The following is a 19409-nucleotide window of genomic DNA, read 5'->3' as shown; positions in this document are numbered from 1 at the left end:
CGTTTTTCTATTTCTCCCTCTCTCCGTTTTTTCTATTTCTCTCTCTCCGTTTTTCTATTTCTCTCTCTCTCTCTCTCTCTCTCTCTCTCTCTCTCTCTCTCTCTCTCTCTCTCTCTCTCTCTCTCTCTCTCTCTCTCAGAATGGCATATATGCATGGATGCCTGAGTGTGGTTCTCACTCACACACGCACACAAAGACAAATATGCAAGCAGCCAGGCAAGCGGTCACACACACCCCTCCACTGACAAGAGGCCAAACTGTTTAAGTGTCAGCTGTATGCCCTGCGTCCTGTTTCTCGTTTAGTTACGACTCTCTTTGAGATAGCGGCAGCAGAACACACACACACACACACACAGAGAGCAGCACAGTCCGCATGCCTAGTGCCTGGACCTCCTGAGGAATGAGTGATTAACTGCCCAGCACAGGGCAGGCAGGCAGACAGCCAGACAGGCAGCTACCAAACAGCTATTCATACCCACAGAACAGCACTCCACTTAAGGACAGCCTGCCTGCCTGAACACCCTTCCTCCCAATAACCCATATCTCACTCATGCCAACACCTGGCATGCCTGCCCTCCACAAGGCTGCTCACACACAACAAGACACACAGTGCATCCACTCAGACACGAGCATGATGGATGACGCCTGTAGAAGTGGATGCTTCAGCGTTGTACCATGATGCATGTCTGCATTGTGCTAGGAGGTGTCAAGTCAGGCAGATGGGGTTGGTACGATAGACACCTCCCACTTAAAACACCTTGCGGAGCAGCTTCAGCATTCAACAATAGAGCCTTTCATAGTGAATCAACTGTGGTAGGCATGTTCCATCAAGAGCCTGGTTATCTCTACTGTCTCTCTTTCTGTGTCTCTCTCTCTCTCTCTCTCTCTCTCTCTCTGCCCCCCCCCCTCTCTCCTGAAGATGATCTCTGTTATCTCTGCTGCATTCACGGTGGTTGGCGTCTTTCAAACCAAGATAACTTGTCTTCAGTCAGAGGTGCGAAATAAGACACTTCTCGTTCTATTCACATCTATTGACTTGCAAATGAGACTGAAATAACTTTAAAACATGTGGCCTTGTTTGAGGACCCAGAGTGTAGTGTGTTGGGGAGATAGAGGCTAACTATAGAGAAAGGTCAGCCAGAGCGTAGAGCAGAGTAGAGAGCGAACATGACTGTAGCAGCATGGGCTTTGCTTTATGGGGGGGGGGACATATGACTTTCATTAGAGAAAAAGAGAGGGAGAGAGAGAACGAGAGAGATGTTTGCTTTCACATGTCAGAGACGAAGCCTCTCTTCACTGATCTCTCAGAGCAGGACCTCCCTCAGAAGAATGTCAAGTCTGAGATATAGCCAGATCCAGATAGGTGAAACATGAATACAGGATACTGAGACAATACCTCATGTGTTTAGCAACGCCGTTCCTTGAACCACATCGGCATGTATGCTAATTCTCACCTCAGATGTCAGCCAACTTTGTTTCAAATCTACTGACTGACTGTACAAGCCATCGTACACACACCGAATTCTGACAAACTCTCAAACCTTTACGGGCTGAGTTGAAAAGATAGCACCCACAAGGGACTTGTGGTTAGTTCCTGTGGCCCCCTCTCGCCCACCGCCCACCCAGTCCCTCCCGGCTGGGGGCTACAAGGTCTCCGTTTTGGCAAATCAGTCAGATATGAATCCGAGGCTCCCAAAGTAAAGCCATGTTATTAACAAGAATCTTTACAAAGGCTGTTAAACATTCAAGACTGCAGGGGTCTGGGTAGCATGGGAGGAGGGGGGATTGGCAGGTTAGAGGTAGACCATGCTGGGATAACCAGTGACTATTGACTCCTATGGAAATGCTAAATGCACCAAGGATTACAATGAAGAGTGAACTTCAGTCATGGTATGAGGAAAATGACAGGGGCTGTGCTACTGCCATAGAGCCAGGATAGAGAGGCGATACCACAAGTGTCCGGACATATGCTTCATGTTCACTGCAGATTTAATGAAAGTGACAGTCCCGCAAGATCATTTAAACCTCGAGTCATGATTGGCAGCCACTCAGTTCAATGGCATCCCCTGTCTAAACTCATTGATTGAAAAGGTGTCCTCCAAATATAGATACTATTGTGTAGACATGCACACGAAAATAATCTACTACATTAGACAAACAACCCTTTGTGAGAGGAAGAGGGAAGACAACCAGCTGCTGGTCTGAATTACTGTCATAATTCCTCAAAGAGACGCGTGACGGACAAGCCCACAACCCAACAAGCACACGGATCACACGCGACTCTGTCAGCGGGTCTGGGCTGTACATGTCTGATTCGGCGCGGGCTCACCCGCAGACTCACCCGCAGACTCACCCGCAGACTCATTCTGGATAGGGTCTACATGTGTGTCACTGAATATGAACTGGAGAACCTGAGACTTTTGAACTGAATATATTGTTTTCTCTGCAAGTAGACCTAGGGTCCATCCTTAAATGACACCATATTCCCTATATAGTGCACTACTTTTGACCGGGGCCCATAAAAGTAGCGCACTAAAAGTAGTGCGCGCTGGTGTCATTAAGGATGGGCCCTGCAGAGAAAACAATATATTCAGTTCAAAAGTCTCAGGTTCTCCAGTTCATATTCAGACAAGTCTTTTTTCTCTCCGTCTGTCGAACAAGATGTTTCTCTAGTCACGATGTGCAGAACAGATGATCTCAAATCAAATGAACACGTGTACTCAGATTACGACTTGTCACCTGTTGGCACTTGATAAAACCAGCCCCTTGTACGATACCTGGCACTTAAATAAAGAAACACTAGCCTACATATAAACCATTTGGAAAAGGTACAAGTATTTCAGATTTGAAATAATTGGATCTCTGTGAATCAACTCCGCAATCTTTTCACATGAATTAAATAAAAACGTGTCATCCAATACATATATTATCCAACTATCCAATGTATGGAAAACATGAGCGGAAAGAACTGTCCAAGTTATTTTACGAAGAGTAATCTGGAAAATACCAGGAGAATACGATTGACATCATCTTTAAAATAGGAGTTTCTCACAACCCTGTCTGTCCCATATCAAAGAGTTGCTGGCAGGCTACAGTTTGGCTGACCTCTGTGCCTCCCGCCATCGCGGGGGGGGGGTGTTATTCCAAGATCAAATGGGTGTGAGAGAGGGAACTCCTAACCCTCAGAACTTCTAACCCTGCCTGCCATGGACTGAGAGAAGGACCACCTGCACGCGACAGCCTGCCTGGCCTGTACCCGGTTCTCAACACACATGCAGCTGTCACACGGCTGGCTCAACATCAACCACCCTACTGATCAAATTCATATAGCATTACAGGACCCAAAATCTCAGACTCAGCAAGCCTAAATTCTGATCACCAATGTCCATACTAGCACACCACTTAGAATGCATGCATATTCAATCATTTGTTCCCCTAAAAGGAAGGGACTGAGTACAACAACAAAAAATTAAAAAATGCGACCATCTTACCAATAAAACAGTTAAAATCACTATTTAAATCCATTTTACACCTAGAAGTCACCGCTAAGTGTGAGACATTTAAAAATGTCAAAGTATCCCATTTTAAATGTCAAATGTATTTTTTATGCAATACCGGTACAACTAGGATACATGCCATTGAAAATCAGCTTTTTTTTTTATCCACTATTGTAAAGTTCCTTTGGCGGAGCCCTTAGTGGTCTTACCTCTGTGCAGAAAGCTCTCCTGAGCAGGCTCTTATCACTACTAAATCCTGTCCGTTATTCTCCACTGGCTCTGGGCTACATGGCTCTCGGCTCAGCCTCTCCTCTTCCAATCTCCCTCTACGGTAGCTCAAAGATCCAGGACAGCAACCTCTCCTCTTTCAGCTTCTGCTGGCTCAACCTCCTCTCCAGTCTCCCTCTACTGTAACTCACAATCCAAGACAGGAGCCTCCTCTCCTCTCTCCAGTCTCCCTCTACTGTAACTCACAATCCAAGACAGGAGCCTCCTCTCCTCTCTCCAGTCTCCCTCTACTGTAACTCACAATCCAAGACAGGAGCCTCCTCTCCTCTCTCCAGTTTCCCTCTACTGTAGCTCTACTAAATCCAGGACAGTAACAGGCTCACAGCAGCCTAGCCCCCCCCTCCTTTGCCTTCTCTCCCTCTTCCAGAGCTGTCAGCACAGCCACATTCCATATCAAAGTAGGGAAAGACTGTAAAACCAGAGGTGTGTGTTCTCTGTGTGTAAACGGACTGTTTGAGGGTGTGTGTGGAGGGCTGTTCAACCAGATGATCATCCCACTACTCCCACACTCTCCCACCTCCGTAAATCCCCTCTTCCCACCCCTAACCCCTAACCCAGCCACTCAGAGGCAGGGCCAGGCTCAGGGTGTCTCCGCCCTTTGGTGACCCTCCTCTCACACTTCAAACACTCATCAAATGAGAACCACCAGTGAGCCTTCCCCACAGGAACTCTTTCACCGACGAGTGCATCACATCACATTGCATCAGCGACAAATGCCACAGCTTGGGTTACCACCAGACTGATGGTGGTCAACCCCACAGCGACAATGGCTCTCACATGACATTCCTATATCTCCTTCCCCTATTAAAACGGTTGCAGGAACTGTGGGAAGTGTTCAGTGTTGTTTCCAGGTTTTGTTTATCTTCTTTTATTAGAACCTCGCGTCTTGTATTTTCTGATGTGACACAGTGTGACCTATGCTTCTTTAAGGAGGGTAGTGTTGTAAGATGCATGCAGTCTCAGTCTGAGTGTGCCAAGAAAACATTTCCCATCACATGACCATTGACCACTTCTCCCTGTCCCCTACGACACTGAACGACTGCCTGCTGAAAGTCCTCCCTTACTTTCCTAGTCAACAATGACGTGAGCAAGACCCCATCACAGAGAAAGAATAATGCAACTCTGGATTCAATCCACAGGGGTGCTTTACATAAGAATAACAAAAGTAGTCTCTATGGTCTCAATACAAATGAACCACTTCCACAAGGAAGCTCTATTATCAGCTAGTCTCAGGGGGTAGGAGGTCAGACATTTTAGACAGAGAGAGGATAATAAACTTTTCTAAGTGTCACAAGCTTACAATTTCAGCTCCGAAATCTGTGTAGGGTTGAAAGGTTACATTGGCACCGGTTCACTGACAAACGTGCTGGAACCATTGTGCCGAATGTATGATGTGTTGAGTGTTGTGTATTGCCTCTGTTCAGTGGCCTTTGACTAAGGAACAACTGACAGAAACTCCCCCAGATATGAGCAAGCAGGACAGCGGGTCTGGAGTCAATTCCATTTTAATTCAGTCAATTCAGGAAGTAAAATGAAATTCCAAACTCCCTGACTTGGCTGAATTGAAATGAAATTGAACCCAACTTCACAGGACTGTTGACCTCTCCCTCTCTGTCTCCTTCCTGTCCTGAGGAAAGGAATGTGTAAAAGGTGAAGAAGTTCTTCCTGTTGTCTATTGCCTCAGGCTGAGGCTGAGGTTGTGGAGACTGTCACCCTGGGCTTCCTCTGTGGTGGCTGGAGGTCTGTCCATGTCTAAACAAAGTTCCTAGCTACATCATTATGGGGGACACCGCAGGCCTAGCCACCTCAGAGTTAGGGAAATATCAGGCTTTATCCTAATATGGATGCTTGTTGATTTCACTGAAAAGAATAGTGTGTGTATGCTTTTGTTTGAGTGTGTGTACTGTGTGTGTGTGTGTCTGTGGACAAAGCCATTGTTGCAGCCAAGGCCGGGGTGCCCCACTGACACCACACAGCAGGTCCCAGCGCAGGCCACAACCCTTTGTACTGACCCAAATGACCTTCTGCCCCTGCCTCATTAGCAAGTCATAGAGGGAGGGACAACTCTGCATCCTGCCTGCAGGTTATTCAGACCAAGACAAGGTTGAGTTGGAAAAACATCAGTTACAGGAATTCTATAGAATAGTGATAAGAAACAGATAGAAATTGTTAAGTGGTTTTAACAGAAAGTCACTAAACGGGATGTAATATCTACAAACTATGGAAATATGACTGTAGATTTCTACGTTGGCTATGTGGCGATATTGAAATTGTCAGACTTCCTTCTCATCTTGATTGGAAGAAAGTTGACTAACTGGTTCAAAGGGCCAATGCACATGGAAGAGTGTTGCAGTGGCACTCGTGGATTGCAAGTCACTTCAATGCGGCTCTGAAATTTGCCTGAATCCATATACATTTTATTTTTTTCAATTTTAATTTAACTAGGTAGGTTAGTTAAGAACAAATTCTTATTTACAATGACGGCCTACCCCGGCCAAACCCGGACGACGCTGGGAAAATTGTGCGACGCCCTATGGGAATTCCAATCACGGCCAGTTGTGATACAGCCTGGAATCGAACCAGGGTCTGTAGTGACGCCTCTAGCAATGAGATGCAGTGCCTTAGACCGCTGTGCCACTCGCGAGCCCAATCTTTCATCAATTATACAACTCTTAAGTTTCATGACTGAATCTATCAATACATAATTTCAAGTCAATGTCAAAAGACGTAAACCATTTCGGCCATGTCTTTCATGTAAATGTTTCTTATTCCACTCTACCAGACACAGTACATAAAAAAAGAAAAACATTTTCTTCCATTCTGAAGCTGGCTGCGGAACAACTCTATTGTTAGAAAGGGGTCTCTGACAATTTCACAGTTCAAGGTTTGACCACAAGACAAGCCCAGCATCCCTCACTTGTGTATGTGTTCCACACACCCCTGACCTGTGACCCTTAGGGGTCATCCATAAATGTCTACCACCGGGGGCTTTACAGCTCCAGACACACACACACACACACACACACCTGACCAAGCTGCACCTCACACCTGGTCTCTGGTCTGTATCACCTTCTAATGCAGTTAAACGACACCCCACAAGCTCACCTCGCTGTCGTTGCCCTCCAGTTAGAGTCTAGCTATAGCATGCCTCGACAATGACAGGACAGAACTAACGTCAAGAGTCAGGAGGCAGGACCAACACCAAACAATAATAAAACAACACACAACATTCTTCAGTGGTCAAACTGGCCTCGCCCTTGAACACGGACTCGTAAAACCAAAAAGTCTGGGGTAGCAAGCACAATCCCACGGGGCTGTAAGATGCCCAGTCAAATATTTCACAACTGTGCAGTCGTATGAGTTCATGACCTACGTATCGCAATTCACGTCATCACACTAGTGGTCATGTGCGGCTCAGTTGGTAAAGTCGTGGGTTCAATTCCCGCAGGGATCACATACTAACAACGTGCACTGCTTTTCTTGCGGGCTTCTTTTGATAGAAATGTCTGCTAAGTGGCATATAGCCTATCGTATATCCTCAACTCTACCCCCATCACAGAGGCTATAAAGCAGAAACAGTGTAGGGGCAACGAGAAGGTCATGACAATCTCGGCTATGGGACTCCTCTCCCCCGCAGTGCCCAGCGCAGTGTAGTATACCCTGGCAGTTTAGGGTTAGTTTACAGTTTACTGTCGTCGTTCAGGGCCCATTGTTGAGAATAGCACCCAGTGATGTGTGAGTTACCTTATCATAAAAGCTAGAAGCCTGACTGTCTCATTCTCGAGGCTTTTAATGACCTGCCAATGCACCTAGGGTATCACCAGGAGAGGAGCCTGACACAAAGCCCCAGAGTCATAAAGATAAATGAACCCCATAAACCCCTATCACTCTACTGTAATAACAATCCATTTTTACGCACTGAAAGAGGGGGAGAAAAGGGGTCAGAAAGAGGAGGGAGAAAAAGGTCAACTGGTAGTGGTGGTGGAGCTACAGTAGCAGAACAGTCATTGGTGGAACAGGCAGCGTTGATATTGACTTAGCTAGATGGGTGCTGACGAACCCAAGTCAGACAGACGGTGGTGGGATGGGGCTTAGAGGCTCGTTAGCCTTATAACCCTCAGATAACCCATTTTAACAGTTCACACAGCTGGGCAGGCACATCGCCGGCGCATTTGAACACAGAGCATTGAGAACAGCGAGAGCACATCGCTGCCTGGCTATTTTAATGTCAAAATACATTGGTATTAAATGTCATGTTGTGGATTGGGCATTTGGTTAAGTAATCGTTATAAATGTGTTATACACTTAACCTTTCTGAAAGGGATTATTGTGTGGTTTATCCCTCCAGCGAGCGTCATTAATCATAATGAAAAATATTACAAAATCATTTTTTATTTCTATTTTTGCAATAGCTGCATCTGAACTTTTAAACCTTGACTGCGAATGGATTACAGTCCATAATGGTATTAAGTTATACAAGCAAAATAAGGTTTCTAGTATATGATGTCAGGCAGTGTGAGGGAATATGTAACAAATGAATTTGCAAGTATGTAAAGGAATGCAATGCACAGAGATATTCTATTCCATTATATTTAGATGTAACTGGAGTACCAGGATATTGTTCCAATCATGGAACTCCCCCATGCATTGCATTGAATTGCATTGAATGGCATTGAATTGCATTGCAAAAGCAATGCCTACATAACACATCTCTGAGTGGCCTGTCAAAACATCTCGGGGCAATATACATAGTCTAGATGTGCCGCCACTTTATAACGCCAACACTCCTGTCTAACTGCATCACCAACACTGTTACAGTACAATCTAGTTTTGCATCCCAAATGGCACACTATTCCCTATATAGTGCACAAATGTTTGGGCCCTGGTCAAAAACAGTGCACTAAATAGGGAATAGGGTGCCATTTGGGATGTATCCTATGATAGTCAGGGATAGGTTGGTCATCGTATTTCACCCTCAATTTGACAGCCTCTCACCCAGTTGTAAAGTGGGGAGCTCATTGGATACAATGGGAAGTATAGAGCGACAGAGCTCCTCGGGGCTGTTAAAGGGAGGAACAACCTTTATTTGAGGACACTATCACTGAACAAAGGACCATGGCAGTCTACACACAGCAGAGACTAGGGCTGAAAGAAAATGTCTTATACTACACACAGCAGAGACTAAAGCTAAATGGGAAGTATACTACACACTTACTAGCATAAAAGCTGCTGCCATAGCAACAGAGCAAAAGGAAGAAGCCCGTCATGTGTGGTCCTGCTCTTGTTGACTTTAAAATGACAGTTCAACAGTTCGGTTAAGGTTAAGCTGAGATCTCTGGTGAGTTTGTGAGAACTCTGGTGAGTAAACATGTATACAGTATGACATATAGCAAGTGAACATGAAACTCAAATGTCTTTCTTTTGAAGAAGGCTATTTCTTTCCTTATCTGAGAGACAACTTTTAGTTTTCCTGCTTCTGTTCCTGTTGGAGCAGCACTCAGTGGGTCAACATCCAGGTTCAGGATGTAACTCCTGCTCTCTGAGAATGACTAACCTCTGACCAGACTTCTACCTCAGCGTCAGAAGGACACACAACCCACAACATTTGACACACAAAAAGACAAACAACTGCAACTAAACATATCACACATCTGGGACTTACTTTTCTTCCAGCTCTCCTCCGAGTTAAACACTTTATCCACTTGCATGGTGAGGGACACACACACACACACACACACACACACACACAGACACACCACACACCACACACCAAGGAGGAGGGAAACCATTTCCTGTTCGTTTCTAGCCCAAAGCTAAACTGGCACATTTTCTGGACCGCCTGGTTGAACCCGCCAGGGTGTGAGCGCTCCGAGGCTAGTCGTTGTAACGAAGGAGGCCATAAAATAAAAAAATTATCCATTCCCTTCCTTCCCACACATGGAAGCGTTTTCCCGACAACCCACAAGGCCTTCAAAAGGCAAACTATGGCATTCAACAATACTCTGAGTGAAACAGTTAAACACTTCTTCTCTCAGCACAGTCAGGGATCCCATCAAACGCACAAATAAAATACAATAAAATTGCATTTGTCACATGCCGAATATAACAGGTGTAGTAGACCTTACAGTGAAATGTATTAAAATGTATTAAAAAAAGTAAGTAAAAAAAAAAGTGCTAAATAAACTAAAAGAAAAATAGTAACACAATAAAATAACAATAACGAGGCTATATACAAGTACCGGTACTGAGTCAATGGGAAGGGGTACGGGTTAGTCGAGGGAATATCTACAGTACCAGTCAAAAGTTTGGACACACCTACTCATTCCAGGGTTTCTTTATTTTTACTATTTTCTACATTGTAGAATAATAGTGAAGACATCAAAACTATGAAATAACACATATGGAATCATGTAGTAACCAAAAAAGTGTTAAACAAATCAAAATATATTTTATATTTGAAAATCTTCAAAGTAGCCACCCTTTGTCTTGATGACAGCTTTGCACACTCTTGGCATTATCTCGGCAGCTCTAGTCTTTAGCTCAGTGTGGATGTTTCCCGAAATCTATGGCTTCTGGTTGGGATATGTACGTACGGTGGGTATGATGTCGTCGAAGAAATGATTAATGAAACCGGTGACTGATGTGGTATTACTCCTCAATGCCATGGAATGATTCCCGGAACATATTCCATTCTGTGCTAGCGAAACAGTCCTGTAGCTTAGCATCCACTTCATCTGACCACTTCCGTATAGAGTGCATCACTGGTACTTCCTGTTTAAGTTTTGCTTGAAAGTAGTAATCAGGAGGATAGAGTTATGGTCAGATTTGCCAAATGGAGGGCGAGGTAGAGCGTTCTACATGTTTCTGTGTGTGGAGTAAAGGTGATCTAGAAAAAAAAAATTCTAGTTGCACATGTAACATGCTGGTAGAAGTGACGTAAAATGGATTTCAGTTTTCCTGCAGGATCGCCGCCTCTGGTTGAGCATTTTCTTGTTTTCTTATGGCCTTATACAGCTCCTTGACTGTAGTCAGCATCGATTTGTGGTGGTAAATAGACAGCTGCGAAGAATATAGATGAAAACTCTCTTGGTAAATAGTGTGGTCTACAGCTTATCATGAGGTACTCTACCTCAGGCGAGCAAAACCTTGAGGCTTCCTTAATATTAGAGATTGCACACCAGCTGTTCTTGACAATGAGACACACACCACCCCCGGAGGCTGCTGTACTGTCTTGCTGATGCACAGAAAACCCCGCTAACTGTATATTATCCATGTCCTTGTTCAGCCACGACTCTGTGAAACATAGGATATTACTGTTTTTTATGTCCCATTGATTGGATAGTCTCGAACGGAGCTCATCCAGTTTATTTTCCAGTTATTACATGTTCGCCAGTAGAATGGAGGGTAAAGGCGGATTATCCACTCGTCAATGCAGTCTCACCAGGCATCCGGCTCTTTGACCTCTGTAACAGCATCTCCTCTTCATATGAATGTCAGGGATATGGGCCTGGTTTGGGAAGAGCAGTATGGCCTTCGCGCCCAACTCATTAAAGAAAAATCATTGTCCAGTTCGAGGTGAGTAATCGCTGTTCTGACGTCCAGAAGCTCCTTTCGGTTATATGAAACGATGGCGGACAAATGATGTTAAAAAAACAACAACAAAAAACACACAAAATAGCACAGTTGGTCAGGAGCCCATAAAATGGCGGCCATCCCCTCCGGTGCTATTCGGGTTTTTTTAACAGTATATTTATTGTCATTTTTTACAATTCAACAATCATCAGCAAAATATGACACAGATAATGTTCCGTTACACAGCATGCTACATGGGAGCACATTGTGCAAAACCCTTCCCTCCCCAACACATGCATACCCCTCTCCCTCCCCTCTACCGGTATTAACTTCAATGATTAATAACAAGAAAAAACGAGACAGAATGACCTTCACATCCAATGCATCAAAAACAAATAATAATAATAATACATTAATGAAGAAAATAATGAGGCAGCTAAGGTGACAACTATAGAAACTGCTGAAAGTCCCCCCCAGACATCAGTAAATTCAAAGGGTTTATTACGTAAATTGTATGTTATTTTTTCAGATGGAATATAGGAATTTAGTTATTTTCGCCACATCTGCTTGCTTGGCGGAGTGTCACTCTTCCATATAATAGCTCCGGCGCCATTCTTAACACAATCATTAACATTCCTGGAGGAACACTGGCTCTGTTAGCTACAGTATTTTATAACAGGCTAATTTAACATGCTCCAGTACCACTGCACAGAGGGACCTCTGACACAGTCAGTAGGGATGCTTCATTCTCATTAAGGTGGTAGTAAAAAACAGAACAGAAAGAAGAAGAGAAAGGAAAAGAGGCTGAATTATACCCCTCCTTCCATAGCCCCCATGGCCTTCCTCCCCTGGCTCTGATGTTGACCTCTTCACCTCTAAATGTGGATGGCTAGCTAGCGGTCACAGGTAGCCTAGAGAGGGGGCTAGGGTTAAGCTTCAGGGGACATAGAAGTCCCAGACCCCATTATTAGACTTCTGTCCAGGGGCCAGGGGTGAAGTATGAGACGTCCATCGTCACCAGCCAGTTTGCGCCGGTTGAGTAGACAGCTATGTTTGACCATGGCCCTGGGCTGGGCTCGGGGGACCAGTGTCCAGGCCTGTCTATAGCTGGGGGTCGCATTGTGGACAACAGAAGAGGTCAGAGGCCGCCACAGAGGGGTAATTCATGAAACACACCAAGAATCTCACTGCCGATAGACTGCTGATGGGTACTTATCACAGGGGGAGGCCGTTCCTTCTCTTACTATAACAAAAGCGGTACCTGCTGTGTACCGACCCGGTAGCGATGAATCTACTGATTCTACTTGTAGAATCGCAATGCTCATTAGTGGCCAACAACTTGACTTTGAGCCAATCAGAGAGCACGAACCCCCACATGGGGGAGCAATTACGTACATTTTCTATGTATACATCCACAGTGTAAGCTCCTCCTCAGAGGAAGGGGAAGACCATCCTCAGTGAATTTCATCAAAATAAAAATAGTAAAACATAAAAAAGTTATCTTTTTTATTCTACATTCGTGGCCAAAAGTTTTGAGAATGACACAAATATGAATTTCCACAAAGTTTGCTGCTTCAGTGTCTTTAGATATTTTTGTCAGATGTTACTATGGAATACTGAAGTATAATTACAAGCATTTCATAAGTGTCAAAGGCTTTTGTTGACAATTACATGAAGTTGATGTAAAGAGTCAATATTTGCAGTGTTGACCCTTCTTTTTCAAGACTTCTGCAATCCGCCCTGGCATGCTGTCAATTAACTTCTGGGCCACATCCTGACTGATGGCAGCCCATTCTTGCATAATCAATGCTTGGAGTTTGTCAGAATTTGTGGGTTTTTGTTTGTCCACCTGCCTCTTGAGGATTGACCACAAGTTCTCAATGGGATTAAGGTCTGGGGAGTTTCCTGGACATGGACCCAAAATATCTATGTTTTGTTCCCCGAGCCACTTAGTTATCAATTTTGCCTTATGGCAAGGTGCTCCATCATGCTGGAAAAGGCATTGTTCGTCACCAAACTGTTCCTGGATGGTTGGGAGAAGTTGCTCTTGGAGGATGTGTTGGTACCATTCTTTATTAATGGCTGTGTTCTTAGGCAAAATTGTGAGTGAGCCCACTCCTTTGGCTGAGAAGCAACCCCACACATGAATGGTCTCAGGATGCTTTACAGTTGGCATGACACAGGACTGATGGTAGTGCTCACCTTGTCTTCTCTGGACAATCTTTTTTCCGGATGCCTCAAACAATCGGAAAGGGGATTCATCAGAGAAAATGACTTTACCCCAGTCCTCAGCAGTCCAATCCCTGTACCTTTTGCAGAATATCAGTCTGTCCCTGATGTTTTTCCTGGAGAGAAGTGGCTTCTTTGCTGACCTTTTTGACACCAGGCCATCCTCCAAAAGTCTTCGCCTCACTGTGCGTGCAGATGCACTCACACCTGCCTGCTGCCATTCCTGAGCAAGCTCTGTACTGGTGGTGCCCCGATCCCGCAGCTGAATCAACTTTAGGAGATGGTCCTGGCGCTTGCTGGACTTTCTTGGGCGCCCTGAAGCCTTCTTCATAACAATTGAACCGCTCTCCTTGAAGTTCTTGATGATCCGATAAATGGTTTATTTAGATGCAATCTTACTGGCAGCAATATCCTTGCCTGTGAAGCCCTTTTTGTGCAAAGCAATGATGATGGCACGTGTTTCCTTGCAGGTAACCATGGTTGACAGAAGAATAATAATAATTCTAACCTCCTTTTGAACCTCCTTTTGAAGCTTCCAGTTTGTTATTCGAACTCAATCAGCATGACAGAGTGATCTCCAGCCTTGTCCTCGTCAACACTCACACCTGTGTTAACGAGAGAATCACTGACATGATGTCAGCTGGTCCTTTTGTGGCAGGACTGAAATGCAGTGGAAATGTTTTTTGGGGGATTCAGTTCATTTGCATGGCAAATAGGGACTTTGCAATTAATTGCAATTCATCTGATCACTCTTCATAACATTCTGGAGTATTTGCAAATTACCATCATACAAACTGAGGCAGCAGACTTTGTGAAAATTAATATTTGTGTCATTCTCAAAACTTTTGGCCACGATTGTAAATATATTCACGTAACCAAATAACAGATTAAAAAACACTATTTTGCAATGAAGGTCTACCATAGCCTCAGCAGCACTCTTTAGGGTAGCACCATGGTGTAGCCGGAGGACAGCTAGCTTCTGTCCTCCTCTGGGTACATTGACTTAGGAGGCTCATGGTTCTCACCAAACCCAGATTACTTCGTCAGACTGCCAGATGGTGAAGCGTGACTCGTCACTCCAGAGAACGCGTTTCCACTGCTCCAGAGTCCAATGGCGGCAACCTTTACACCACTCCAGCTGACGCTTGGCATTGTGAATGGTGATCTTAGGCTTGTGTGCGGCTGCTCGGCCATGTAAACCCAAGCTCCTGACGAACAGTTATTGTGCTGACGTTGCTTCTAGAGGCAGTTTGGAACACGGTAGTGAGTGTTGCAACCAAGTACAGACGATACACGCTATGCGCTTCAGCACTCGGCGATCCAGTTCTGTGAGCTTGTGTGGCCTACCACTTTGCGGCTGAGCCATTGTTGCTCCTAGACAGTTCCATTTCACAATAACAACACTTAGTTAACCAGGGCAGCTCTAGCAGGGCAGAAATTTGACGAACTGACTTATTGGAAAGGTCACTGAGCTCTTCAGTAAGACCATTGTACTGTCAATGTTTGTCTGTGGAGATTGCATGGTTGTGTGCTCGACCTGTCAGCAACGGGTGTGGCTGAAATAGCCGAATCCATTCATTTGAAGGGCTGTCCACATACTTTTGTACTGTCGGCAGGCAAACGTTGGACAATCCTACCGGTGTGTCTGAGCTTTAAGAGAGATCCATTCAGAGAGCCATTCTGAAGTCTGCTGAGAGACCACAGAACCCTGAGTCAGAAGAACATTACGGACTGTTAAAATAAATATTATGCTGACTCAAAGTGTGTAGCTAGCTAGTTAGTGCACACAATATTTTGGTTCTGGGAGATTACAGAGGAACAGACATAGCCGACGGAGGCCAAGCTATAACCATTATAGCGCCCTGGGCCCGGGAGGTTAAGCTGAACGCTCAGCTTCAACAGTGTGCAGGCTAGGCTATGTGAGGAATGGAAAACAGGACACCAGCCCCTGTCTTATCACCTCACAGATTACGTATGTCATTTCCATGGCGCAGGGCTTATTCTTAGAACCCAGAACACTATGCCTGCATCCCAAATGGCACCCTATTCCCCTTTAGAGTGAACTACGTAGGGAATAGGGTGCCATTTGGGACACCGGCTATGTGTGTTTTCTTCTGTCAGCGTCTCTGTGTTATTGTTAGAACTGTTACTTCTTAAGGTCACTAATGACATCTAAACGTTTCAATCAACTTTAAGGAATGACACGGTCTACCATGTGGGAATGTGCTTTGTGGACTCATGCTGAAGAATTTCGCAACATTTGAATGGCAATTCGATGAAAAACAAATTGTTATTAATTTGCCTTCAGGAAATGTTATTATGTTGATTGCTTTGTTGAGTGATCTTTTGAGCTGACTGTACTGTGGTTGTGCTAGTGTGGTTGTGCAAACGCATGCGTGTGCATACACACACATACATACACACACACACACACACCCCATGCATTACATCTACATCTGGAGCTAGTGCTGCTGCCACCACCCTAACAGTCAGAACAGGAAGACAGTGTGAGCGCACCAAACAAAGCCTCAGCTCTTTGAACTCCTCTCTCGCTCTTCTACACTCTAGGAGCTGCCATGGAGGTCGTAGCAGGGCAAACAAACCTCTCTTTGTCATCTGGCTGGGGCTATTGTGGCCCTGGGGTTTACTCTGCTAGGTATGTCATCCTCAGTTAGTCTAGCGTCAATATTGACCCACCTCTAGGTTAGCCTCCAGCCCACCTTCAACTGTGGCTTATAGTCACTTCCACCAGATGACAAAAGATAAGTCTATTCACAACATGGGGGTAAACACTAGCTAGCACACAAAGGAAAATACATGGGGAGCATGAAGCCTACTGCAATGAGATGATTCATGTCCTGCATAAATGATCAACTGGAAGGCAAGATGTTTGCTCCACAACAAGTGTTAGGGAGCCCTGAATGGGCTGCTATTGATAATTCAGAGAGAGAGAGAGAGAGAGAGATATCTTACACAGGCCTTCCGTTGTTCTATCTCACTGTCAACTAATTTGAAGGGGAAGGCAGGGAGGGGATGGACTATGCCATCGCTCTCTCCTGGATCAGCGGACACCCTCAACGGTGTCATAATCTTTGATTCAGGAGGAAATGACCCGTAACAGAAAGAAAGTGAGAGAGCAAACTACTTCATCTATGTGCAGTGAGAGAGAACTCACTTGCTTATGTCAGGAGGAGGATATTGGACCATGCAAGACATTGAGGAAGGAAGTAAGGGACAGTTTGCTGCCTTTGTAGCATTCCTTTTCTCCTCCCGTGCAGGGCCTGTGAGAACCTCTCCTCAGTCACTACTGTTCTATGTTTGTTTATCCACGCAACACGAATCAGTGAACCACACTTCTGGACTGTAATCTAATTCAGAGTTTCACATGGAGAATGGTGAATGAGGTCAAGTGGCTATATAAGCATGCAATGGCTTTCTGGCGCTGGAGGCCAGACACACACACTGGAGGCTATCGGCAGGCGTGTGCTGGAAGATCACACTAGAGAATTATCTCTGGACCAGGAGATAGAGATGATCTCACATGAGTAGCAGTATAAGACATCGGAGGAATGCATGAGAAGTGGCCGCTTTAAATCTTGATGAAGAAGTCTGCTCATTTTAGGGCTTTAATCTAATGATTCTTTTTCAGAACCATTTAGAATGGCTGAATATCATTCCATTCTATGCCTTGTCATTTTTGGCATCATCATTATGCATTTTGGCTAAATAATGACAATGTGACCAGACCACTATGTATGTTACCAGCCACTGAAGACACCTCATCAACACTTACTTTAGGCCTATAGGCAAAATGAACGTCTCACATAAGTTCTATTAACACCCAAATTCTAGATAAAAGTCTTGCATTGTCTACTAGAGCTCGCAACCTAGTAAATCCCAGAAAATACCTTCACTGCTGCATGTATAAACCCCCTTACCCAGTTGAATCCATTAAATACCTGACCTTTTCCATATCATCAGTTCTCCCTGACATGACCTCTCCTGACTGACAACAGACCGGGGGCTGGACTACAAGCCGGCGGGTCTGGAATGAGAAACACAGGAAGAACCAGGGGAGGGGAAGAGTGTTTTGCATACTTCCAGCCAGGGGTCCGGCAGGGACAGAAGGCGCTAGATTACTTTCCTGTTGGGGTTCAGGTAAATAAGCTGTGTTATTTAATGACTGTCTCAGGGTGATGTTTTCTTTTCTCCTCTCCTATCCTTGTGATGCTACTGTGATTACTAGTAGGAACCCCATAACCTCTGAAGCCCAGGCTTCTCACATACCGAGACAAGATTTGGAAGGATGGCCACGTAAGACTTGGAACCCCATAGATGAGGAGAAGGGAAAAACAGGCCCTCCTATGGGGCTAGTACACTCTTAGAAAAAAAGGGTTCCAAAAAGGTTCTTCGGCTGTCCCCATAGGAGAACCCTTTTGGGTTCCATGTAGAACCCTGTGTAGAAAAAGCTCTACATTGAACCAAAAATGGGTTACACCTAGAACCAAAAGGGTTCTTCTACCTGCTACCAAAAAGTGTTCTTTGTAGGGTTCCCCTATGGGGACAGCCAAAGGACCATGTAATGTTCTCGATAGCACCGTTTTGTCTAAGTGTGTAGTCTGTGTCTGGATCAGGTTGGACAGGACCAACTTTCCATCTAAGTTTATGCGCAAATGCCCCATTGCAATCAACACGTGATTTATGCTATCATCAACTTAAGTGTGCGCATATCAGGTTAACCTTTTCACATGTGAGTACCAAATATCTCATACCGTTGCCCCAACGTGAGTTTTTTTCATGCGCGTGACGGCAGAATGCGCTCACTGTTCCAAAATGTGATTGTTACGCAACAGGACAGTTACCAGCCCTGCCCTTAAACCAAGCCAAGCTGCCTGCTAATTATCTATAGGCTGTGTTTTAACTTGTCAATTTCAAATGACTTTCGAACAAGTTTTATTTTCTAACAACAGTTTGAATTGAGGTGTGTTCCGCCTCCTCGTTAATTCTCATAAGAAGTAGCCCATTTCACTGTTGCGGACAATTTATGTTTGAGGCTTCACTGAGCCGGACAAACTTCTCTCTTCAACGAGGGCCCAAGCACTTCCCAAGTGTTTCCCCGGATCAAGTATGAAGACATTGCGCATGTCTAGTCAGAACAGAATAACGTTTTCCCCCAGCACCATTTTCATAGTTGTTTTTTCTTACAAATTGTGTGCGTACCTATCAAAGTAAGCGCATTATTTTCTGTATATCGTGTTGTCGTTTCTGCTGTAGCACACCATATGTATGTATGGATCATAATGTATTTACTGTTTTATTTACATGTTTTTAAGTGACAAATCATGCATTCCGATTCTTGAATAGATTTTAATGGACACATATGTGATGTGTGTAAAATACTTTTTTGAAGGGCCTCCCGACTAGCGCCGTGGTCATCATAGTGCTTGTTGTGGCAACTAGAGATCCTGGATCGAGTCCAGGTTCTGACGCAGCTGGCCGCGACCCGGGAGACCCATGGGGTGGTGCACAATTGGCCCAGCGGCGTCCGGGATAGGGGAGGGTTTGGCCGGCAGGGATGTTGTTGTCCCATCGCGCACTAGCGACTCTTGTTGCGGGCCGGGTTGTCACATAAGCTTCTGTCAGACCAAAGATGTTATAACAAGGGTTGGTTCACTCGAATGACTTATGGTGCTTTCAAGACAACTATGAACTTGGTAAAATGTATTTTATTTATTTTTATTTCACCTTTATTTAACCAGGTAGGCAAGTTGAGAACAAGTTCTCATTTACAACTGCGACCTGGCCAAGATAAAGCAAAGCAGT

At 44.8% G+C, this 19409-nt stretch overlaps 1 protein-coding gene across 3 annotated transcripts in view; it reads right to left on the bottom strand.

Annotated features, from left to right (window-relative positions):
• The window catches only part of LOC115152359 (prickle-like protein 1), a 46026-nt gene that overhangs the window by 18169 nt on the left and 8448 nt on the right, over nucleotides 1-19409 (bottom strand). Inside the window, exon 1 of one of the 3 annotated variants that reach the window (XM_029697147.1) lies at nucleotides 9448-9550. The exons of 1 other annotated variant lie outside the window; for it this stretch is intronic. The gene's annotated coding sequence lies outside the window, so the exon portion shown is untranslated. Of the gene's footprint in view, nucleotides 1-3706; nucleotides 4241-9447; nucleotides 9551-19409 lie in introns of those variants that run through there. One more of the 3 variants, XM_029697145.1, reaches the window with a different exon arrangement.

The sequence above is a fragment of the Salmo trutta genome, chromosome 17, assembly GCF_901001165.1.
Source record: "Salmo trutta chromosome 17, fSalTru1.1, whole genome shotgun sequence".
Classification (NCBI taxonomy): domain Eukaryota; kingdom Metazoa; phylum Chordata; class Actinopteri; order Salmoniformes; family Salmonidae; genus Salmo; species Salmo trutta.
This window is presented reverse-complemented; position numbering and strand designations above follow the sequence as displayed.